Source organism: Saimiri boliviensis, chromosome 1, assembly GCF_048565385.1.
Source record: "Saimiri boliviensis isolate mSaiBol1 chromosome 1, mSaiBol1.pri, whole genome shotgun sequence".
NCBI lineage: Eukaryota > Metazoa > Chordata > Mammalia > Primates > Cebidae > Saimiri > Saimiri boliviensis.
In genome coordinates, this window is record NC_133449.1 from 20,556,607 (window position 1) to 20,580,807 (window position 24,201).

Here is a 24,201-nt window from a genome sequence, read left to right on the forward strand (position 1 = left end):
AGTATGGCCATTTTCACGATGTTGATTCTTCCTAACCATGAACATGGAATGTTTCTCCATCTGTTTGTATCCTCTCTTATTTCGTTGAGCAATGGCTTGTAGTTCTCCTTGAAGAGGTCCTTTACGTTCCTTGTTAGTTGTATTCCTAGGTACTTTATTCTCTTTGTAGCAATTGTGAATGGCAGTTCGTTCTTGATTTGGCTTTCTTGAAGTCTATTACTGGTGTATAGGAATGCTTGTGATTTTTGCACGTTGATTTTGTATCCTGAGACTTTGCTGAAGTTGTTTATCAGTTTCAGGAGGTTTTGGGCTGAGATGATGGGGTCTTCCAGATATACAATCATGTCATCTGCAAATAGAGACAATTTGATTTCCTCCTTTCCAATTTGGATACCCTTTATTTCTTTTTCTTGCCTGATTGCTCTGGCTAGAACTTCCAGTACTATATTGAATAGGAGTGGTGAGAGAGGGCATCCTTGTCTAGTGCCAGATTTCAAAGGGAATGCTTCCAGTTTTTGCCCATTCAGTATGATATTGGCTGTTGGTTTGTCGTAAATAGCTTTTATTGTTTTGAGATACGTTCCGTCAATACCTAGTTTATTGAGGGTTTTTAGCATAAAGGGTTGTTGAATTTTGTCAAAAGCCTTCTCTGCATCAATCGAGATAATCATGTGGTTTTTGTCTTTGGTTCTGTTTATGTGGTGAATTACGTTTATGGACTTGCGTATGTTGAACCAGCCTTGCATCCCCGGGATGAATCCTACTTGATCATGGTGGATGAGCTTTTTGATATGCTGTTGCAATCGGTTTGCCAGTATTTTATTGAAGATTTTTGCATCTATGTTCATCATGGATATTGGCCTGAAATTTTCTTTTCTTGTGGAGTCTCTGCCGGGTTTTGGTATCAGGATGATGTTTGTCTCATAAAATGATTTGGGAAGGATTCCCTCTTTTTGGATTGTCTGGAATAGTTTCAGAAGGAATGGTATCAGCTCCTCCTTGTATGTCTGGTAGAATTCAGCTGTGAACCCATCTGGACCTGGGCTTTTTTTGGGTGGTAGGCTCTTTATTGCTGCCTCGACTTCAGACCATGTTATTGGTCTATTCAGGGTTTCGGCTTCTTCCAGGTTTAGGCTTGGGAGGTTGCAGGTGTCCAGGAATTTATCCATTTCTTCCAGGTTTACTAGTTTATGTGCATAGAGTTGTTTGTAATAATCTCTGATGATGGTTTGGATTTCTGTGGAATCTGTGGTGATATCCCCTTTATCGTTTTTTATTGCATCAATTTGGTTATTCTCTCTTTTCTTTTTTATTAATCTGGCTAGTGGTCTGTCTATTTTGTTGATCTTTTCAAAAAACCAGCTCCTGGATTTATTGATTTTTTGAAGAGTTTTTTGTGTCTCTATTTCCTTCAGTTCTGCTCTGATCTTAGTTATTTCCTGTCTTCTGCTAGGTTTTGAGTTTTTTTGATCTTGCTCCTCTAGCTCTTTCAATTTTGATGATAGGGTGTCAATTTTAGATCTCTCCTTTCTTCTCATGTGGGCACTCATTGCTATATATTTTCCTCTAGAGACTGCTTTAAATGTGTCCCAGAGATTCTGGTATGTTGTGTCTTCGTTCTCATTGGTTTCGAAGAACATCTTTATTTCTGCCTTCATTTCATTGTTTATCCAGTAAACATTCAAGAGCAAGTTGTTCAGTTTCCATGAAGCTGTGCGGTTCTGAGTTAGTTTCTGCATTCTGAGTTCTAACTCGATTGCACTGTGGTCTGAGAGACTGTTTGTTATGATTTCTGTTCTTTTGCATTTGCTGAGGAGTGATTTATTGCCAATTATGTGGTCAATTTTAGAGTAGGTGTGATGTGGTGCTGAGAAGAATGTATATTCTGTGGATTTGGGGTGGAGAGTTCTGTAAATGTCTATTAGGTTTGCTCGTTCCAGGTCTGTGTTCAGGTCCTGGATATCCTTGTTGATTTTCTGTCTGGTTGATCTGTCTAATATTGACAATGGGGTGTTAAAGTCTCCCACTATTATTGTGTGGGAGTCTAAGTCTCTTTGTAAGTCATTAAGAACTTGCCTTATGTATCTGGGTGCTCCTGTATTGGGTGCATATATATTTAGGATCGTTAGCTCTTCTTGTTGCAGTGATCCTTTTACCATTATGTAATGTCCTTCTTTGTCTCTTTTGATCTTTGTTGCTTTAAAGTCTATTTTATCAGAGATGAGAATTGCAACTCCTGCCTTTTTTTGCTCTCCATTTGCTTGGTAGATCTTCCTCCATCCCTTTATTTTGAGCCTTTGTGTATCCTTGCATGTAAGATGGGTTTCCTGGATACAGCACACTGATGGGTTTTGGCTTTTTATCCAATTTGCCAGTCTGTGTCTTTTGATTGGGGCATTTAGTCCATTGACATTTAGGGATAGTATTGTTATGTGTGAATTTGATGCTGTCATTTTGATGCTACCTGGCTGTTTTGTTGGTTAGTTGATGCAGATTCTTGATTGTGTTGCTGCAGATTCTTGATTGTGTTGCTGCTTTTTTACCATTTGGTGTGTTTTTGGAGTGGCTGGTACTGGTTGTTCCTTTATATGTGTAGAGCCTCTTTCAGGAGTTCTTGTAGAGCAGGTTTGGTGGTGATGAAATCTCTGAGTGCTTGCTTGTTCACAAAGGATTTTATTTTTCCTTCACTTATGAAGCTGAGTTTGGCTGGATAGGAGATTCTGGGTTGAAAGTTCTTTTCTTTAAGGATGTTGAATATTGGCCCCCAGTCTCTTCTGGCTTGTAGGGTTTCTGCTGAGAGATCTGCTGTGAGTCTAATGGGCTTCCCTTTGTGGGTAACCCGACCTTTCTCTCTGGCTGCCCTTAGCATTTTCTCTTTCATTTCAACCCTGGTGAATCTGATGATTATGTGCCTTGGGGTTGCTCTTCTTGAGGAATATCTCTGTGGTGTTCTCTATATTTCCTGGATTTGAATATTGGTCTGCCTTGCTAGGTTGGGGAAGTTTTCCTGGATAATATCCTGAAGAGTATTTTCCAGCTTGGATTCATTCTCTTCATCACATTCAGGTACACCTATCAGACGTAGATTAGGTCTTTTCACATAGTCCCACATTTCTTGAAGATTTTGTTCATTCCTTTTTGCGCTTTTTTCTCTGTTCTTGCCTTCTCTTTTTATTTCATTGAGTTGGTCTTCGACCTCTGATATCCTTTCTTCTGCTTGGTCAATTCGGCTGTTGAAGCTTGTGCATGCTTCACGAAGTTCTCGTGTTGCGTTTTTCAGCTCCATCAATTCACTTATTCTCCTCTCTGTGCTGTCCATTCTCGTCAGCAGTTCGTCCAATCTTTTTTCAAGGTTCCTATTTTCTTTGCGATGGGTTAGAACATGTTCTTTTAGCTCATTGTAGTTTCTTACTACCCATCTTCTGAAGTCTGATTCTGTCATTTCATCACCCTCCTTCTCCATCCGGTCTGGTTCCCTTGCTGGTGAGGAGTTGTGATCACTTTTAGGAGGAGAGGTGTTCTGGTTTCGGGAGTTTTCATCCTTTTTACGCTGGTTTCTACCCATTTTTGTGGGTTTATCCACCTGTTGTCTGTCTCTGTCCCAGGGAGTTGGAGCTTTATGAGTTTCCGTTGCACTACTGCCTTTTTTGATTTTTTTTTTTTCAGGTCGGACCCGCCCAGCTAGCAGCACGCCTAGCCTCTGCCTGCCCGCAGGGGCTTTGCTGAGCTGCTGTGGGCTCCGCCCAGCTGCCCTGAGCTCTTCCCTGTAGTCCTTTTTATATGGGCGTAGTTAGAACTGTCTGGGCAATGGTGGCCCCGCCTCTGTTATGGCGGACTCTCTCTGTTGTGGCAGGTTGCCTCGGCAACGGCGGGTTGCCTCGGCAACGGCAGCCTGCCTCCTTAGCGGTGGAGAGTCTCAGTAATGGCGGAAGCCCCTCCCCCACGGAGCCGGACCGTCCCGGTTCAGCTGTGCTTGGTTTGAAGGGCTCAACCCAGAGGGTTTCCAATTACTGTTTTTGTTTTCGTTGTTGTTGGGGGTGGAGGGGTGGGACCAACCGAGCCTGATCACCTGGCTCCCTGACTCAGAGTCTTTTCTTTTAAGTTGAACGACCCCACGTTCCGGTCGCTTGTTGAAAAGGCGCCGGGATCTCCCGTGCTGCGACTCACAGAGTCGGCTCGAACCGCGGCGCCGGCTCCTGGTGGATTTTTTGCCTAGGAATCTCCTGCCCTGACTCGCTATTTCAGATGAATGGGCTATTCTGCCGTCTCAGGGCTCTGCTCGCCAGCTAAGAGGGCTCCCAGACCAGTGGCTTTTGTACGGAGAACCGCAGCAACACGGAGTGGTCACAGCAGCCGCGCGGGCGGAATCAGCCCCGCGGGGGCCAAAACAGCCGCACCGGCTGGGACTGCGACGCTGGCGACCCCTCTGCCTGGGTATCTCCTGGTCTGTGGGCAATAAGAGTTCGTCTGGAAATGCGGCGTCCACTCACCCTCTGCACTTTCACTGGGAGCTGAAGTCCTGAGCTGTTCTTAGGCGGCCATCTTGAAAGTCGGTCCTCAAGTGATTCTCTTGCCTCAGCTCCTGAGTAGCTGGGACTACAGGCCGATGCCACCATACCCAGCTAAATTTTGCATTTTTAGTAGAGATGAGGTTTCACCATGTTGGCCAGGATGGTCTCAATCTCTTGACCTCATGATCCACCCACCTTAGCCTCCCAAAGTGTTGGGATTACAGGTGTGAGCCACTGTGCCCTGCCTGTTCCATTTTATATTAAAACAACAATAAACACTGTTCACTACCCATTATATTGATTTCATTATCCACTAATAGGTGACGACTTGTTTGCAAAACACTGGCTTATTCCATGGGATTGGATTAAACTTGAGAAGGAATACTACCCTGCTTGCAGTCTTCTCTTAAAATTCATAAAAAGGTTTTCTTCTTCTATTTATTAATTTTCATAATATCCAAAGAGAATCCTTTAACAGTTCTGAACTGGGTTTTACATTAGGTTTCACAGCTAGCAAGTGGCAAAACTCAGTGCCGTAACCAGTCTTAGCATTCTAAACCGAGGGCTATTTCCACCTTATCATGCTGCAATTTATCATCTGATTCTTGCCCGTCTAGACTCTCCGCCTTGGTTGGAAGTGCACAAAAGCTAGGAATGTATCTTAGCAATGCTAGGTACCCAGGAGGCACTTAATGAATGTATGATCAACACAATGGAATAACACTCTTGGTCAAAAGCCATGTCTTGCTTGACATGTTTTGTTCCAAAACCTCATATGATTCTTTATCATCATACTTTCTTCATACTCTTGTGAGCTATTCATTAATGGGTTGGCACTGTAAACATTTCCCAAGCTTATAGGGAATTCTTCAATGAACGCAGAGGAGCTGCTGAAAACTAAACACTCTTTGGTTCCTGCATCTCATTCAGTTTTTCTGAGAGCTCAAAGACAGAGTTTCAGAAAGGCCAATAAAAGCCCCAAACAGGAGAGTTTTTGTTCTTGCTAGTTTTCCCAAACAGCTGGCTTCCCTAAGGCTATAATTTGTAGGCCTGATTTCTACCAGACAATAAATCCATGATCAATGATAACCTATTAAGCATATGCCCTAATTCATGTTACCTTGGGCTTTTTCTAGCCAAATCCAGTATCCCTGGGGAAATACCAAAATACATCTGTCCTATGGTAGATACCTTATGTCTGGGAAGGTTGGGGGTGGACAGCTAAGTCTTGGTACTGAACAGGCACTGAGTAATAGTCTAATGAATGAATGAATAAGTGTATGAATAAATAATCAAAGTGCAAATGCCTGCTATACATACATAGGTATTCAGAATGTTTTACATGCCCTTGCATGAGGCTCTTTACCCTGCTGAGCTAGGAAGGGAGAAGATGGCAATAATACAGTCCTGTGGGTACTTGGAAAAGGAAAGTCAGGTGGAGAGAGAAACTGAGGGGAGCAAAGGGAAGGTAAGAAAAGAGAAAAAGAAAGAATGAGAGGGAAACATCTGGCTGGAAAAGCAGGAAGGCCAGCAGCTCTGAATGTGGATCACAGTCTTAGTTAGTTGTCTTTATCTTACTGGATACTTTGTTGAACTCAAAGTACATGTTTCTTGTGGTACAATTTCCCTTGTTTATATATTCTTCCTGACCCAGGTTTGAAAGGCCTGCCTAGCTATCTCAGTAGGCTTTTCCTAGCAGATATCCCTCTGAGCTGACATAAGGAAAGGGGAAGCTCTGCCCTGGTGGTTCCTGGATTTACAGTTCCTGAGGAAGAGCTGACAAATAGAGGAAGACTTCCCTAAAATCAAATCAAACAGAACCTTCTGGGCAGGAGGAAAACAGGTGATGTTGCAATGACGGGGCTCACCTTTTCACCTCGTGTTCGATGAGGTTTTGAGAAAAGAGCCACATTCTTTCCAAAAGTCATGTCAGAAGTCTTTCCACACTTTGGTTTCTCAATTCAGTACCCATCATGTCAAATAAAAAGAAGTGAAGTCATCAGCAAATATCTCTTTGCTCTCCTGGGTATTGTGTTCTCTCACAACATCTTCTGGAATTATCACTTCATACTGAAACAAGGGTTTGATCTTTCCGTGAGATGTATGGCAGTGGAATTAAGGCCAGGGGCTCTGAGGGCAGAAGGCAGTTGCCACTCATGTGCCCTGGAGAAGCAGTGAGATGAAGAGCATGGCCTCTGGAGCCAGAGTATCTGGATCTAAAATTGGCTCTGCCAACAGATATGTAAGTCACATACCTTTTTTACGCTCATATGAAAATGGAACAAAAACCTTATCTATAGGAATAAATAAGTCAATGGAAGTGAGGCAGTTAAAACAGTGTCTGCATATAGCAGGCATTCAGTGAGGGGCTAGCTATTGGGATGTGAGAACAGAAATAGTCATTTGCTCAATCCCAAGTTGATTTTGGTAGTTCGTTTGTTTATTGTAATAAGGACCAATGATTTCAAGAATCCTAGAATGTTAGAACTGGAAGGAATGTTCATTTTATGGCTATGAAAGTGAGGCCCAGAGGGAGTGGAGTCCTCCAAGGTCATGCAGCTACCTGGTGGCAGATTCAAGACCAAACACCAGGCTTCCCGATTCTGGATCAGTCTCCACTCTACCACTCTCCTTCCTTGGAGGAGGATGTCCAGGACTAAGAAAGTGCTGTTAGGGCAATGGTAAAAACGGGAACGGTAGTAGCCCCTCCAAGGGCTCCCTCGTCACTACAAAGATAATCTTAAGCTAGTTCATTCATTCATTCATTCACTCAGCACTGATTTTAAGCTATTCTCAAACAGAAAAGCAAAACACAGTTCTCATTCTTAAAGGGCTTCTATTGAAATTAGAGCAATAAGATATGGAGATAAAATTATACAACAATACAATCATGTATATTAAGTGAAAAGTATTAGACAACTTAGATATATTCAATCTAATCAGTTGCCAGTAAAAGAGTTTACAGTAAGGTTAGTAACTTTATGAACTGCTAAAATAAATGAAGCCAAGCAAGCAAGGAAAAATATATGCAAAGCAGTTTGGAGATTCAATAAGAAAAAAAAGACACTTGGCTAGAAGGATCAGGAAAGTCTTCATGGAGTAAGAGTAAGTGGCATTAGATATGGGCCCTGGAATATGTTTAGGTAACAGAATTAGAATGTGAACTTTTTCTCTCTCCTACACAAATAATTACCTTGTAAATATAAATATATACAAATGTATACATATATACAACATCATTAACCAGGAAAATGCAAATTGAAATCACAATGAGATATTAATTCATATTCACTAGAATGACATATATACAAAGAAAACAAATATAGTTCTACATAAATTTTCTATGGAACGTCAAAGACAAGTAAAACATAAATGAAACCAAAAGGCAAGAGCTTCCAGAACTTCCACCTTTATTCTGTGCAAGGCGATTGAAGAATAAGAGGGCTTGTTTCAAGAATTATCATCACATATGAACTCCTAGTTCATCTATAACAGCAGTTCCCAACCTTTTTGACACCAGGGTTTGGTTTTGTGGAACACAATTTTTCCACAGATGGGGATCGGGTGGTGGGAGTGAGATGGGGTTGGCAGTGTGGGGATGCTAGTTTCAGGATGAAACTGTTCCACCTCAGATAATTAGGCATTAGATTCTCATAAGGAGTCCACAACCTAGGTCCCTAGCATGCACAGTTCACAGTAGGGTTCATGATAATCTAATGCCACTGCTGATCTGATACGAGGCATAGTTCAGGCCAGAATGCTGACTTGCCTGCCACTTGCCTCCTGCTGTGAGGCCCACTTCCTAACAATCAGAGATTGGTACTCCTCTGTGGCCCTGGGCTTGGGGACCTCTGGTCTATAGAATACATGACAAGTCAGTCCCCACAGGAAGAAGAATGGTCATCATCAGATTTTGAGAGATAAGCTGATAGACTGGATTTCTACTGCTACTGTGCCTGTATATCAGTGGGGGGGTCTTAAATATATTATGGGATAGTACTGTAGGAGGACAGTCAGAGCCATTGAAGGACTCCAGACTAGATAGGGAAGTGGGAGTATAAATGCAGAGAAAGAGATTTGTTCTATAACTGCAGACTGTTTTCCAAAGCAGCCACACCATTTTACATTCCCATCAGCAACAAAGGGGGGTTCCAGCTTCTCTACATCCATATTTTTTGTCTTTTTGATTACAGTCATTCTAGTGAATATGAATTAATATCTCCTTGTGATTTCAATTTGCATTTTCCTGATGGTTAATGATGTCAAACATCTTTTGGAGTGCTTATAGGTAATTTATAAATCTTCTTTGGAGATATGTCTGTTCACATCCTTTGTCCAGTTTTAAATTGGGTTTTGTCATTTCATCCTTGAGTTGGAAGAATTTTTCATTATGGCCACAAGTCCTTTACCAGATATATGATTTGCAAATATTTTCTTCCATTCTTTGGTTTGTCTTTTCACTTTCTTGATGGTATGTTTTGAAGTACAAATGTTTTATAATTTTAATGAAGTCCAGTGTATGCCATTTTTTCTTTTGTCACTTATGCTTTGATTGTCATTTTTAGGAAACCACTAAGAAACCAAGATTACATAGATTTACTCCTATATTTTTTTCCAAAAGCTTTATAGTTTTAACTTTTACTTGAAGGTCTATGATCCATTTTGAGTCTTTTTTTTTTTTTTTTTTTTTTGGTCTGGTGTGAGAAAGTGGTCCAACTTTATTTTTAAAGAAATAAATAAATTTTACTTTTTAGAAATTTTAGATTTACAGAAAAATTGAGAGGATAGTACAAAGAGTTCCCATATACTCTACATGTGGTTTCCCCATTAGTATGGTATATCGTTACAATTAATGAACCCGCATTGATAATTATTAACTGAAGTCCACAATTTATTCAGATTTTCTTATTTTTTACATAACTGCTTTCTTTTTTTTCTATTCTGGGATCTCATTAAGGATACCACACTACATTTGGTCATCATGTCTGCCTAGGTTTCCTTTGGCTATGACAGTTTCTCTGACTTTTCTTGCTTTTAATAACCTCAACAGTTTTGAGGAGTAGAGGTCAGGTATATTGCAAATTTATATTGTAAAATGCCCTTCTATTGGGATTTAACTGATGTTTTTATCATGATTAGAGTAGAGATATATGCCTTTAGAGTGAGCTAGGGATAAGTGTTCTGCAAATATTTTCTCCCAGTTTGTGAGTGGTCCTTCATTCTCTTAAAAGTGTCTTTTGCAGAGAAGAAAACTTTAATTTTAATAAAGTCCAAACTATCATTTTCTTCTATATTTTCTTTTAGAAGTTTCATAGTTTTGTGTTTTACATTTATGTTTAATCCATATTGAGTTAATTTTAAAAAATATTTAAGATCTGTGTCTTGTCTTATTTTATTTTTATTTCTTTTTTAAAGACGGAATCTCTCTCTGTTGCCCAGGCTGGAGTGCAGTGGCACAATCTCGGATCGCTGCAACCTCTGTCTCTTGGGTTCAAGATATTCTACTGGCTCAGCCTCCCAGGGAGCTGGAATTATAGGCACTCACCTCCACGCCTTGCTAATTTTGGTATTTTTAGTAGAGACGGGGTTTCACCATGTTGACTAGGCTGGTCTCAAACTCCTGACGTTAAATGATCTGCCTGCCTCAGCCTCCCAAAGTGCTGGGGTTACAGGCGTGAGCCACTGTGCCCAGCCTATGTCTTGTTTTATATTTTTACATATAGACTTCCAATTGTTCCTGCACATTTGTTGAAAGGATGATTCTCCATGGAATGGCCTTTGCTCCTTTGTCACAGAAGACTTGGCTATTTGAATGGGTTTATTTACCGGCTCTGTATGCCATTCCAGTAATTTATTTGTCTACTCTTTCTCTAGTATCACACAGCTTTAATTGCTGTTGCATCATAGTAAGTCTTGAAGCTGGGAAATTTCAGTCCTTTGACTTTATTCTTTAGTATTGTGTCACGTGTTCAGGGTCTTTTGTCTTTTCATATAAACTTTAGAGTCAGTTTGTTGGTACCCGTAATGTAGCTTGCTGTGATTTTGATTGGGTTAATGCTGAATCTATAAATCAATTTATGAAAAACTGACAATTAAGTCTGTCAATCCATAATTATGGGCTATGTCTGCATTCATTTAGATCCTTGATATTTTTAAATCAGAATTTTGTAGTTTTCTACATAGTGACCCTATACATATTTTGTTAGATTTATTTCATTTTTCAGTGTTATTATAAATAGCATTTTATTGCTATGTAGGAAAGCCATTGACTTTTGTGTATCAGTCATGTAACCTGCAAACTTTATATAATCACTTTGTCATTCCAGGAATTTTTTTGGTGATTATTTGCGATCTTCTACATGGAAAATCATGCCACCTGTGCATGCAGATAGATTTCTTTTCTTCCCAATTTGTACATTTTACATTTCTGTCTAATCACACTAGCTAGGACTTTTAGTACAATGCTGGGTAGAAATAATGAGAGAGAAACATTCTTGCTGTGTACACAATTTTATGGGAAAAACATTCAGTTTTTTTGTATAATGTTAGCATTCTTTTTTTTTTCTTTTAGTAGATGTTCTTTTTCAAGTTGAAGAAGTTCATCTTCATTTTTAGTTTGTTGAGAGTTTTAATCAAGAATTGGTTTTGGATTTTGTTAAGTGCTTTCTTTGCATTAATTGATATCGTGATTTTTCTTCTTTAGCTAGTTGAACTGCTAGGTTATATTCAGTATTGTGATGGGTTATATTGATTTGAATGTTGAACTGGATTTGAATATCTGGAATAAATCACACTTGCTCATCTTTTTAAATTTTTTATACACTGTTGAATTTGATTTGCTAATATTTTTAAAGGGTTTTTGCTTCTGTGCTCATGAGAGATACTGGTCTGTAATTTTCCTTTCTGAACGTCTTTATATTAGAGCCCTATTGATGAGCTTGTAAAAGCAGGGAAAGGAAGCACTGTATAATCTTATGGTTAAATATCAGTGTTTTAGTGTGCCTGGGTTCCTGGCATGAGAATTTCACAAGTTTTTCATAGCTCCCCTCACTTTGGTAACAGGGGACTGGGGGCAGGAAACTGTACTTTCCCCAGGTAGGATAAGACTCTGGTAAAATCTTTTCCCTGCAAAGTAGGCCTTGGGTATGGAGCATGCTCTAGACTTACTTCATAATGGGAACTTTTTTTCTACCATATGCTAGAGCCATGAGAGTTTTCTTAGCTCTCACTGTGAAAACCTGGTGGGGTTCCTAGAGGTAAAACCCATGAATGTGTAGTGCTTCTTTGTATGACTGAGGCCAACATGGGTTTCTCACTCTCAGGCTAGTCCACACTCAGTCTCCAGCAATTTGTCAAAGTTACCATTTTAATTTTCCTATCAATTTCTGGGACTAGTGATTCCTTCTCCAGGTAAGCAGATCTCAGTGACTCTCTGATTCAACTATTTGTCCAGATTTTGTAATGAGTGTTTGCCCTGAAACCTCAGTTCCCTGAAGGAGCCAAGCAAAGTGATTGACTTTTAGTTTGTTCATTTTTTTCTTTTTGTAAGATTGGGAGTGATGACTTCCAAGCTTGTCACATGCAGGGCTGAAACTTAAAGTTCCAATTTCATTCTTTGCATTTTAATGTGCAATTGTACCAGCATCATTTGTTGAAAAGACTCTTCTTTCTCCATTGAATCCTGTGACACTCTTGTCAAAAATCACTTAACCATAAATGTGAGGGTTTATCTCTGGACTCTCAATTTTATCCTGTTGATCTATATGTCTACTCTTTTGCCAATACTATACTGTCTTGATTATGACAGCTTTGTAGTAAGTTTTGAAATCAGGCACTGTGAGTTCTCCAACTCCATTGTTCTTTTTCAGGATTGACTATTCTGGTTTCTTTGCATTTCTATATGATTTTTAAGATCAGGTTTCAAATTTCTACAAAAAAGCCAGATGAAATTTTAAAGTAGATTCCCTGGAATCTCCAGATTAGTTTGGAAAGTTTGGCTATATTGACAGTATTAAATCTTGATCATTCCATTTATTCAGGCTTCTTTAATTTCTTTCAAAGATGCTTCAGAGTTTTCAATGTACAAATATTACACTCCTTTTGGTAAATTTATTTCTACATATTTTATCCTTTTAGTGCTATTGCAAATAAAAATTTTTAAATTTCATTTTTAGATTTCTCATTGTTACTGTCTAGAAATAAAATTGATTTTTGTATATTGATCTCCCATCCTGCAATCTTGCAAAACTTACTTATTAGTTTTTAAATTTTTTTTTCAGGTTTTTAATGGTTTTGGGTGTTTCTTTTAAGGTGGTCAGTTAAACCTTCTCTGATTCAATAAAAGTGAATTTAGCCGGGCACGGTGGCTCAAGCCTGTAATCCCAGCACTTTGGGAGGCTGAGGCGGGTGGATCACGAGGTCAAGAGATCAAGACCATCCTGGTCAACATGGTGAAACCCCGTCTCTACTAAAAATACAAAAAATTAGCTGGGCATGGTGGTGCGTGCCTGTAATCCCAGCTACTCAGGAAGCCGAGACAGGAGAATTGCCTGCACCCAGGAGGCGGAGGTTGCGGTGAGCCGAGATCGCGCCATTGCACTCCAGCCTGGGTAACTAAGAGTGAAACTCCGTCTCAAAAAAAAAAAAAAAAAAAAAAAAAAAAAAAAAAAAAAAAGTGAATTTAAAAATACCCACAAGGTTTATCAATTGAATCTATTATTATACTAAAAAATACTCTAGGTAAAGTTTGGTGATAAAATGAGCAGTAGTAGAATGAGTTATGGAGTTGAGAGAGGATAATTTTGTCATAGGCCCAACATGAGGGTATTTATAGGCTGAAGAGAAGGAGCCGATGGGAAGAAAAGTTTGATATTAGAGAAAAGAAGGAAATGGTGAATGAAGAAGTGGCAAAGGAGTCAGAGGGAAGTGCGTTAGGTGTAGCAACTGGTTCTGAAATACCTTAAGGTTTACCTTGTTTTCCTAGATGTTAGGGAATGAATCCAGGGTAGAGATATGAATGAACATGTGGACTGGAATGTACAATAGAAAAGCTGACAGAAAGCAAGATGCTGGTTGAAGAAACTTCAATTTCTCCTTGACATAGGAGTCCAGGGGATCTGCTGAAGGTAGGGGTTTTGAGGAGAGAAGTAACGTTTGGAATAATTATTTAGACAACAATTTGGAATTTAAGAATTAAAGTCATTTTTTAAAATAGAAAATCTTTCTAAAAAATCTCTAAAGTCTTTTAATAGAATTATATTTTAAAAGGATAGAAAATTCTCTAAAGTCTTTTTAATAGAAAGAATTCTATCAAGAAGAATAGAAAATTCTCTAAAGCCCTTTTAATAAAAAATTCTCCGAATTACTAAGGCAACTGAAATCAGACCAGATGGAGACAGATGTGTATAAGATCCCTGGTGTGTTTTCATCTTCTGGATGTTTTGCCAAAAAAGTCTAAGAAAAATTTGAGTTAAGCATTATGTGAACTATCCTGCAACCAAGACCCAGTTGGCTTTGATCCCCATCACCCCAACCCCTTTCCTGAATTCTTTATTGTCTCTGAAATAGATCAATGAAGAAATGCTTTCTTTCTAAACCTCTGTTGAGGATAATAAACCTGCTACATGCCTGACAGGATGATCATGTTTCTGCCTCAGGCTTAAAAAGAAAACCCTGGAATATATCCTCTGATGTAAAAATTAAATCCCAGCTTAAACATAAAATCCTGGAATCTATTCTTTAACATCAGCTCCAACAGAAACCAAAGTCTGAGCTAGTATTTTTTTTTCTTCCCCAGACTTGTGCTTATGTATGTAGAAGTGTTACCAACTGAATGTTTGTACCTCCCCCAAAAGTCATGTGTTTAAATCCTAACCTCCAATGTGATGATATTAGGATATGGGGCCTTTGGGTGATAATTAAAGTTAGATGAGGTAGTGAGGGTGGGGTGCTCATGATGAAATTAGTGCCCTTATGAAAAGAGATCTGAGAGAGCTTATTCTTTCTCCCTCCATCCTTGCAAAAGAGGTCACGTGAACGCATAAGAAGAAGATAGCCATGTGCAAGCCAGGAAGAGTCCTCACTAGAACTTGACCCTGCCAGCACCTTGATCTTGGACTTTTAGCCTCCAGATTATGAGAAAATAAATATCCGTTGTTTGAATCACCCAACTCATGATATTTTGTTATGGCAGCCCAAGCAGATTAAGACATATTTTGGTACTGAGTAGTAGGGTGCTGCTGTAACCAACACTTAAACATGTGGAAGCAGCTTTGAAATCTGGCAATGGGTAATGGGTAAAGGCCAGAAGAGTTTTGAGTTGCATGCTGGAAATATAAACATTAAAGGTGATTCTGGCATGGAAATAAGGAACATGTTATTGGAAACTGAAAGAAGGCAACTCTTTTAATAAAGTGGCAAAATATTTTGCTGAACTATGTGCTGGTGTTTTGTGTTTGGTAAAACTTGTAAGCAATGAAATTGAGTATTTACCTGAGGAGATTTCTAAGCAAAGTGTTTGAAGAAACAGCTTAGTTTATTCTGACTGCTTATAATAAAATGCAAAAGGAGAAATATGAATTGAGGAAGGAATTTCTAAGCAAAAATATTTGAAAAATTCTCAACCTATCATTATTGTAAAGAATAAGAAAGCTTCTTCTGGAAACACCAAAGGTGTGGCTAAACAACCATTTGAAAAAGAGATCATGGGTGCAACTCATAGACTTAATCAGCCACCTCAACAGAGGCTGGGAATAGGGATTGGATTATGCCATCAGAGATACTGCCAGTTGAAAGTAAAGGAGACAGGGAGGGCAGTAGAGAATGGAGGAAGGCTGCCAGACATTTTGGATTTTATAGGATGGAACCATAACAGTATTTGGCTTTGAACATGTGCTACCTTTCGTGAACATAGAAGGAAACTAAAGATGATTCAGAGATCTCTAGGCCTGCCACTCTCACCATGGTCTAGGACTGGTGGGCCAGGCTGCCTTCACCTAAATTTCAAAGGCTAGTACTGTGCTTTTTTGAAGCTACGACTCCCAGGTTCACCCTTTCCCTGCTGCTCTCCCAAGTAGGAAGATAGTGGTACCAGCTTGAGGCTCAGGATAACATCACACATCACAGTGCTGAAGCCTGTTGTGGAGGGTAGCCTCCATTAAGACAAGTGAAATATTGAGATTAGCCAGTAAGTGGCTGAGTTGATATTTGAACATGGTCTCTGATTACAAACCTGTGTTTTTCCTTTGGCATAATTTTTCTCCATTAGGGAGAATTTTTCAACAGTGACAACAATGGCAGCTCTCCTCTTGTCATTCAATATAGAACATATTTGGATCCTAAATTTCTTTTAGTAAAATGATTATGATAATAACAATTAAAAAAAACTAGGCAGGAGAATCACTTGAACCCGGGAGCTGGAGGTAGCAGTGGGCTAATACCTCGCCATTGCACTCCAGCCTGGGCAATGAGAGCAAAACTCGGTTTCAAACAAACAAACAAACACTAAACATGTTTTTTCAAAGGTATAGAATGTTAAGAGAGAGATATTTAGTTGCTTGACATTTTCTTGTCATAGCTTTTATTTCCTGAATCTGACACATTATAAGAGACTTCTAACTGGCTTCAAGGATCTCCTTAGCCTGACTGATCCTAAACTCATCATAAGAGATGTCCCCCAAAACAGTTATGACTGTGTCATTCTTTTAATTCAGTTCAGAATACCCAATGGTTACCCACTGACTATAGGCAAGATTCCCCATTATAAATGCTGTTTTGTGCTCATTATCCAGAAGAGGGTCGTAAGATACTAGAGGGATTCTTGAGGACTTGTTCCTTTTAGTGTAAGGTTAAGGGATTAATCGAACACTGAGTAATCTCTGAGGTCTGGCTCAAACTAAAGTTTTCAAGGCCTTATACCAATAGGCTTCAAATTATCTCCTAAGACTCATCTTCTCTAACTTCTTGATATAAACCTATCTTTATTTTTAATGTACTTATAATTTTTGCCATTAGAAATGTATTTTGATACCAGTTCAGAATGCATAAATCTTGATATTTAAGAGCTCAAGATCAGTGAAGCCTTTTTCTTCTGCTTCAATGAATTTATTAATTTGGCTCTTCATGTTTCATAAATTGTCATTGATTTAGTAATTTGATGAAAACATTTATATACAAATATTCCATTAAAATGTAAAGCCTATAGTCACCAAGAAGTTTACTTAGCCATAGATATAGTCTTAGAATAAAATACTCTGAATACACACAAATGAATAAGAAGATATGAGTATAATCGAAAAGCACTTACACTGGAGGAATTTGATTATATATGCCCCTAGAGATAAAACTTTATTAGAATCACCTTCTATCCATCCTGTTTTATTTCAAAGACCTCTCATATAGTACATTGCTTTTATGTTTAGAGTTTATGCCTAAATTTAGCTCCATTATCCTGTTAGTTACTTTACTATTTATTTGTTTAAAAAAAGGTTTGAAATGCTGGAATACAATAAACCATTGCAAAGCTTCACAAAGTTCTAAACTCTCCTGGACTCTTTATTAACTGAGTTATGCTAGGTAGCTTCCTTCTATGTAGCTATTCTTTTTAACAACAGCATTTTAAAATCATTTTGTCACTCCAAAAGAAATTTTTCTATAAAGAGGGCATCCTCTTCACAGGATAATGAACATAGTATTTTATTTATGATTAAGATCATCATGTATCTTTTCCCTTTCTTTCAATACCATTTATTGGGCAGACATTGAGCAAAGTTGACTACATAGACTCTGTATAGGACAGTAGTGCATTCATTTTCATTCATTCCAAAATAATTTGAAACTCCAATTTTGTTATTTCCTTAAGCAATGAATTATTTAGAAGTGACTTAAAATATCTAGCTGTCTGTTTTAAAAAATTTCAGTTTTGGCCGGGCGCCGTGGCTCAAGCTTGTAATCCCAGCACTTTGGGAGGCCGAGGCGGGTGGATCACGAGGTCAAGAGATCGAGACCATCCTGGTCAACATGGTGAAACCCCGTCTCTACTAAAAATACAAAAAATTAGCTGGGCATGGTGGTGCGTGCCTGTAATCCCAGCTACTCAGAAGGCTGAGGCAGGAGAATTGCCTGAACCCAGGAGGCGGAGGTTGCGGTGAGCCGAGATCGTGTCATTGCACTCCAGCCTGGGTAACAAGAGTGAAACTCCGTCTCAAAAAAAAAAAAAAAAAAAAAAAATTGAGTTTTAAAAAATTCTAATTATAACATACTGTGGTTAGATAAGTGTTTTGTGTATGCATATATACGCATATATTTATTTAAAATTTTGTTGTAATTTCCTTTGTGGCTTCTTTAAGGGCATTTTTTGGTAAATGTTATCTAAGTGAATAAACAAATTGTGTATTCTTGGTTAAGTGTAAGTTCTCTGTATATTTATTGGCATAAACTTATTAATTTTATTATTTAAATACTCTACAGCTTTATTCATAGTATATCACAGTGGGAGACTGTAACAGATCACAGTGATGTAATGTGTATTTGTAAATTTTCTTTTGTGATTTTATCAACTTTTTAGTTATTTCAAAAAGATATTGCGGCATTTTAGGTTATTGATCATTATACCTTCCTGGTAAATTATTTGACAATGTGAAATGTCCCTTTCAATACTTTTAATGCTTTTGGCTTTCAATTCTATGTGTCTGATACCGATGTTGCTGTTCCCAGCCTGCTGTTAGTACCTGCCAGGTGTAGGCTTTCAAACTTGGAATCATTATGATTTTGGCTCTCTCCAGTAAGCAGCACTTAGCTGAAGTCTTAAAAATCCAACCCGATATTTTACCTTTTATGAAACAAATTTACCCCATTCATATTTATGGTTTTTTTTGTTTTTGTTTTTGTTTTTTTGAGACAGTTTCTTTGTTGCCAGGCTGGAGTGCAGTGGTATGATTTTGGCTCACTGCAGCCTCTGCCTCCTGGATTAAAGCCATGTTTGTATTTATTTAAAAATATATTTAAACCTACTCCTGCCATCTTATTTTGTGTTTTTCAGTTTACCTTCCTTTCTTTTATGTTTTCTTGTTTCCCCTTCCCAGCCTTTTCAAGGATTAATAAAATTTTCTTTGTTCTACTTTTCATGTACTGGTTTGAAAACTATGAAAACTCTTATATCTTTATTCTTACAGTGGTTATATTAACTTTTTAATCATAAATGGTTGAATTTGTTTTCTAATAGTATCTGTAATCACTGTCCATTTTCCCCTTTTGATGAGACTTAGAAAGCTTTTATTTTCCTAAATTCTTCATCAGCACCTCCACTTCCATCTTCCACATCCCATGTTGAAATAACATGGAGATTTGGCACAGAGAGTTTGTTAAATATACTTTTGCAATTATATTTCATAGAAAAATAGCTTTTTTGGCTTTCTTTGCTAACCACTGCGGCATCTTGTGAGGTCCTGGGTTCATTTTCTTTTTTTATTAGAACATTCTCTAATAGTTCTTTCAGCTTTCAGAGGAATTCTGCTGTGTTATTAAAACTCTGAATCCCTGGATGTTTGAAAAACATCTTATTTCTTCCTCACATCTTAATGATATTTTGGCTGAAAATAGAAATTTAGATTTGAACTTCTTTTTCTGCAGCAAATTGAAGGTATTGCCCCAATGTCTTTTTTTAATCCAATATTATCTATGAAAAATCTGTGCCAAATTTGATTAGAATTACATTAAAGAGTCTTTTTTTCACAGTCTCTGAAAGCTTCAATAGTTTCTTTTTATACTTGTAGCTTTTAACATATTGACTATATCCTTAATGCTCTGAACTTTCATTATATTTGTACAGATTTTGCTTTTGTGATGTGTTTGTTTAAATCCTGCCCTGTGGTTGGTGAACCCTTTCCATTTCAAGATTTATATTTTTCTTCACTTATAAGAAATTCAATCCTATTATTTCTTCATATTTTATCTCCCTCTATTTTCTTTATTATCTGTTAGCTAGAAGTTATGCCTTACAGAACTCTCTTCCATGTCTTTTAAGTTTTCCACCTTTTTATCACCTTGTGCTACATTCCTATGTCTGTTTTCTAGATATCAAATTTCCTTTTCAACTGTTCCAATTTTTCTATTTCCATCTACTGAATTTTTATTTTAGTAATTACATTAAAAAAATTCCAGAGTTTGACGTTGGTTTATCACAGATAGTTCCTTATTTGTTATTTTGATGCCATACTATATTTGAAGACATTAATTAAATTTCTTAAGAAAAGTCATTTTCTTATCATCTATTAAATTTTTCATAGTTGTAATTTTGTTGGGCTGTTACATGTATTTTTTATGGAGGCTACATGCTAAATGTTGTTGATTCTTGACTGTGGGCTGATCTTGGTGGTTTGAATTCCCTGCTAGACTCCTTACACTTCCACTCCTACAACCAGCCTTAGGGGAGGTATAGAAATAGCTTTTGAGATTTGTGCTCCTCACTGCTTTCAGTGAGAGCGAAGGAAAGTTGGGATGGATGCTGGGTGGCCAGTATTCTGTGCTTAGTCATTCCATTTGGGTATTGCTGGCTTGCACCTCATTCTTAGGCTGACACCAGTAGAGAGGTAAAGAGTGGGATGTACATGGCATGACAAGTGTAGATGCCTCAACTCATTTTCTTATCATTTGCATTAGCTTCCCCCTCCTGTCTAGTGCTACCTTCTACTACCTCTAAGCATGGGTACCCTTGGTGATGCTCCCGTCTTCTGTGATAGGACTTCCTATAAATCTCCAGTATAAATTCCAGGCTACGATTACTCTCTGCAAACTCAGCTTGTGTACTTTTGGACTTTCAGGGATTTCTCACCATTTTGATTAGCCAAAAATCTCTCTTTGAATTTAGAGAACAAGCAATATATTTGTATACTTAAAAAATAACTTAAGGCTTAAAGCAGAAGGATAGAGGCTTAGAAAGAAGAGAATATCATCATGCAGTTAGTGTTCCATCTTGAAAATAAAAGCGTCCACTTATTTTTTGGGTTGTTTCCCTTTTTTGTTGATATTACTGATACTAAGCCATTGTTACCTACTTCGTAAATATTTGTTACGTGTGCCTTTTAATTTTGTCATGGGTATCTTCAGAGATACAGACATTTTACATTTTAATGAGGACAAATATGTTCATTTTTTACTTTAAGACTTCTGGCATCTACTCTAAAATTGACCACATAATTGGAAGTAAATCACTCCTCAGCAAATGCAAAAGAATGGAATTCATAACAAACAGCCTCTCAGACCACAGTGCAATCAAATTAGAACTCAAGATTAAGAAACTCACTCAGAACCACACAACTTCATGGAAATTGAACATCTGGCTCCTGAATGTCAACTAGATAAACAATGAAATGAAGGCAGAAATAAAGATGTTCTTCGAAACCAAAAAGAACGAAGACACAACATACCAGAATCTCTGGGATACATTTAAAGCAATGTCTAGAGGAAAATTTTATAGCAATAAATACCCACATGAGAAGCTAGGAAATATCTAAAATCGACACCCTATCATTGAAAATAAAAGAGCTAGAAGAACAAGATCAAAAACCTCAAAAGCTAGCAGAATACAAGAAATAACTAAGATCAGAGCGGAACTGAAGGAGATAGAGACAAAAAATCCTTCAAAAAATCAATCGGTCCAGGAGCTGGTTTTTTGAGAAGATCAACAAAATAGACCACTAGCCAGATTAATAAAAAGAAGAATCAAATAGATGCAATAAAAAACAATAAAGGGAATATCACCATCAATGCTACAGAAATACAAACTACAATCAGAGATTACTACAAACAACTCTATGCACATAAACCAGTAAACCTGGAAGAAATGGATAAATTCTTGGACCCTTGCATCCTCCTAAGCCTAAACCAGGAAGAAGTTGAAACCCTGAATCGACCAATAACAAGGGCTGAAGTTGAGGCAGCAATTAAATAGCCTACCAACAAAAAGAAGCCCAGGCCCAGTGGGTTCACAGCCGAATTCTACCAGACATACAAAGAGGAGCTGGTACCATTCCTTCTGAAACTATTCCAAGCAATACAAAAAGAGGCAATCCTTCCCAAATCATTTTATGAGACCAATATCATCCAAAACCTGTCAGAGACTCAACTAAAAAAGATACTTCAGGCCAATATCCATGATGAACATTGATGTAAAAATCTTCAATAAAATACTGGCAAACCGAATGCAACAGCACATCAAAAAGCTTATCCATCATGATGCAGCAGGCTTCATCCCAGGGATGCAAGTCTGGTTCAACATACACAAGTTAATAAACATAATTCACCACATAAACAGAACCAAAGACAAAAACCACATGACTATCTCAATAGATGCAGAGAAGGCCTTCAACAAAATTCAACAGCTCTTTATGCTAAAAACTCTCAATAAACTAGGTATCAATTGAATGTATCTTAAAATAATAAAAGCTATCTACAACAAACTGACAGCCAATATCATACTGAATGGGCAAAAACTGGAAGCATTCCCTTTGAAATCTGGCACTAGACAAGGATGCCCTCTCTCACCACTCCTATTCAATATAGTATTGGAAGTTCTAGCAAGAGCAATCAGGCAAGAAAAAGAAATAAAGCATATTCAATTAGGAAAGGAGGAAGTCAAATTGTCTTATATTTATTTAGACATAAATATATTTAGAAGACCCCATCATCTCGGCCCGAAATCTCCTGAAACTGATAAGCAACTTCAGCAAAGTCTCAGGATACAAAATCTTTGTGCAGAAATAACAAGCATTCCCATACACCAATAACAGACTAACAAAGAGCCAAATCAAGAGCGAACTCCCATTTACAATTGCTACAATGAGAATAAAATACCTAGGAATACATCTAACAAAGGATGTAAAGAACCTCTTCAAGGAGAACTACAAAACACTGCTCAAGTAAATAAGAGAGTACACAAACAGACGGAAAAACATTCAATGCTCATGGTTAGAAAGAATCAATATCATGAAAATGGCCATAGTGCCCAAAGTAATTTATAGATTCAGTGCTATCCCCATCAAGCTACCAATGACCCTCTTCATAGAACTGGAAAAAAAAAAAAAAACCTTAAACTTTATATGGAACCAAAAGAGAGTCCACAAAGCCAAGACAATCCTAAGCAAAAAGAATGAAACTGGAGGAATCTCACTATCTGACTTCAAACTATACTACAAGGCTACAGTAATCAAAACAGCATGGTACTGGCACCAAAACAAGAGATACAGATCAATGGAACAGAACAGAGGCCTCAGAGGCAATGCCACACATCTCCAACCATCTGATCTTTGATAAACCTGATAAAAACAAGCAACGGGGAGAGGATTCCCTGTTTAATAAATGGTGTTGGGAAAACTGACTAGCCGTGTACAGAAAGCAGAAACTGGACCCCTTCCTGACATCTTACACTAAAATTAACTCCAGATGGATTAAAGTCTTAAACATAAGACCTAACACCATAAAAACCCTAGAAGAAAACCTAGGTAAAACCATTTAGGACGTAGGCATAGGCAAGGACTTCATGACCAAAACACCAAAAGCATTGGCAACAAAAGCCAAAATAGACAAATTATATCTAATTAAACTCCAGAGCTTCTGTACAGCTAGAGAAACAATCATTAGAATGAACCAGCAACCAACAAAATGGGAAAAAATTTTTGCAATCTACCCATCTGGCAAAGGGCTAATATCCAGAATCTACGAAGAACTAAAGCAGATTTACAAGAAAAAAACAAACCCATTCAAAAGTGGATGAAGGATATGACCAGACACTTTCCAAAAGAAAACATATATAAGGCCAACAAACATATCAAAAATGCTCATCATCACTGGTCATTAGAGAAATGCACATCAGAACTACATTGAGATATCATCTCACACCAGTTAGAATGGCGATCATTAAAAAACCTGGAAACAGCAGATGCTGAAAAGGATGTGGAGAAGGAACACTTTTACACTGTTGGTGGGAGTGTAAATTAGTTCAGCCATTGTGGAAGATGCATGGTGATTCCTCAAGGACCTAGAAAAAGAAATTCCATTTGACTTGGCAATCCCATTACTGGGTATATACCCAAAGGATTATAAATCGTTCCATTATAAAGACACATACACATACATGTTCCTTGTGGCACTGTTTACAATAGCAAAGACGTGGAACCAACCCAAATGTACATCAATGATAGACTGGATAACGAAAATGGGGCACATATACACCATGGAATACTATGCAGCTATAAAAAACGATGAGTTCATGTCCTTTGTAGGGACATGGATGAATCTGGAAACCATAATTCTCAGCAAACTGACACAAGAACAGAAAATCAAACACTGCATGTTCTCACTCATAGCCGGGTGTTAAACAATGAGAATAAGTGGACACAGGAAGGGGAGCATTGCACACTGGGGTCTGTTGGGGGGGCTAGGGGAGGGACAGTGGGGGCTGGGATGGTTGGACAGGGATAACATGGGGAGAAATGCCAGATATAGGTGATGGGGGGATGGAGGCAGCAAACCATTTTGCCATGTATGTATCTATGGAGAAATCCTGTATGATCTGCACATGTACCCCAGAACCGAAAGTACAATTTAAAAAAATATGTATGTATATATATATATCTGTTAAAAAAGACTTCTGGTTGTTGTGTCACACTCATGAGGCCTTTTTTCTCCACAATTT

At 38.0% G+C, this 24,201-nt stretch overlaps 1 long non-coding RNA gene across 2 annotated transcripts in view; it reads left to right on the forward strand.

Moving 5' to 3' along the window:
• The first annotated feature begins 6,547 nt into the window (after positions 1–6,547).
• The window catches only part of LOC141583701 (uncharacterized), a 312,231-nt gene continuing 294,577 nt past the window's right edge, over positions 6,548–24,201 (forward strand). For both annotated transcript variants that reach the window (XR_012516503.1, XR_012516505.1), the window contains exon 1: positions 6,548–6,753. This is a non-coding gene — a long non-coding RNA (uncharacterized LOC141583701). The remainder of the gene's footprint in view (positions 6,754–24,201) is intronic.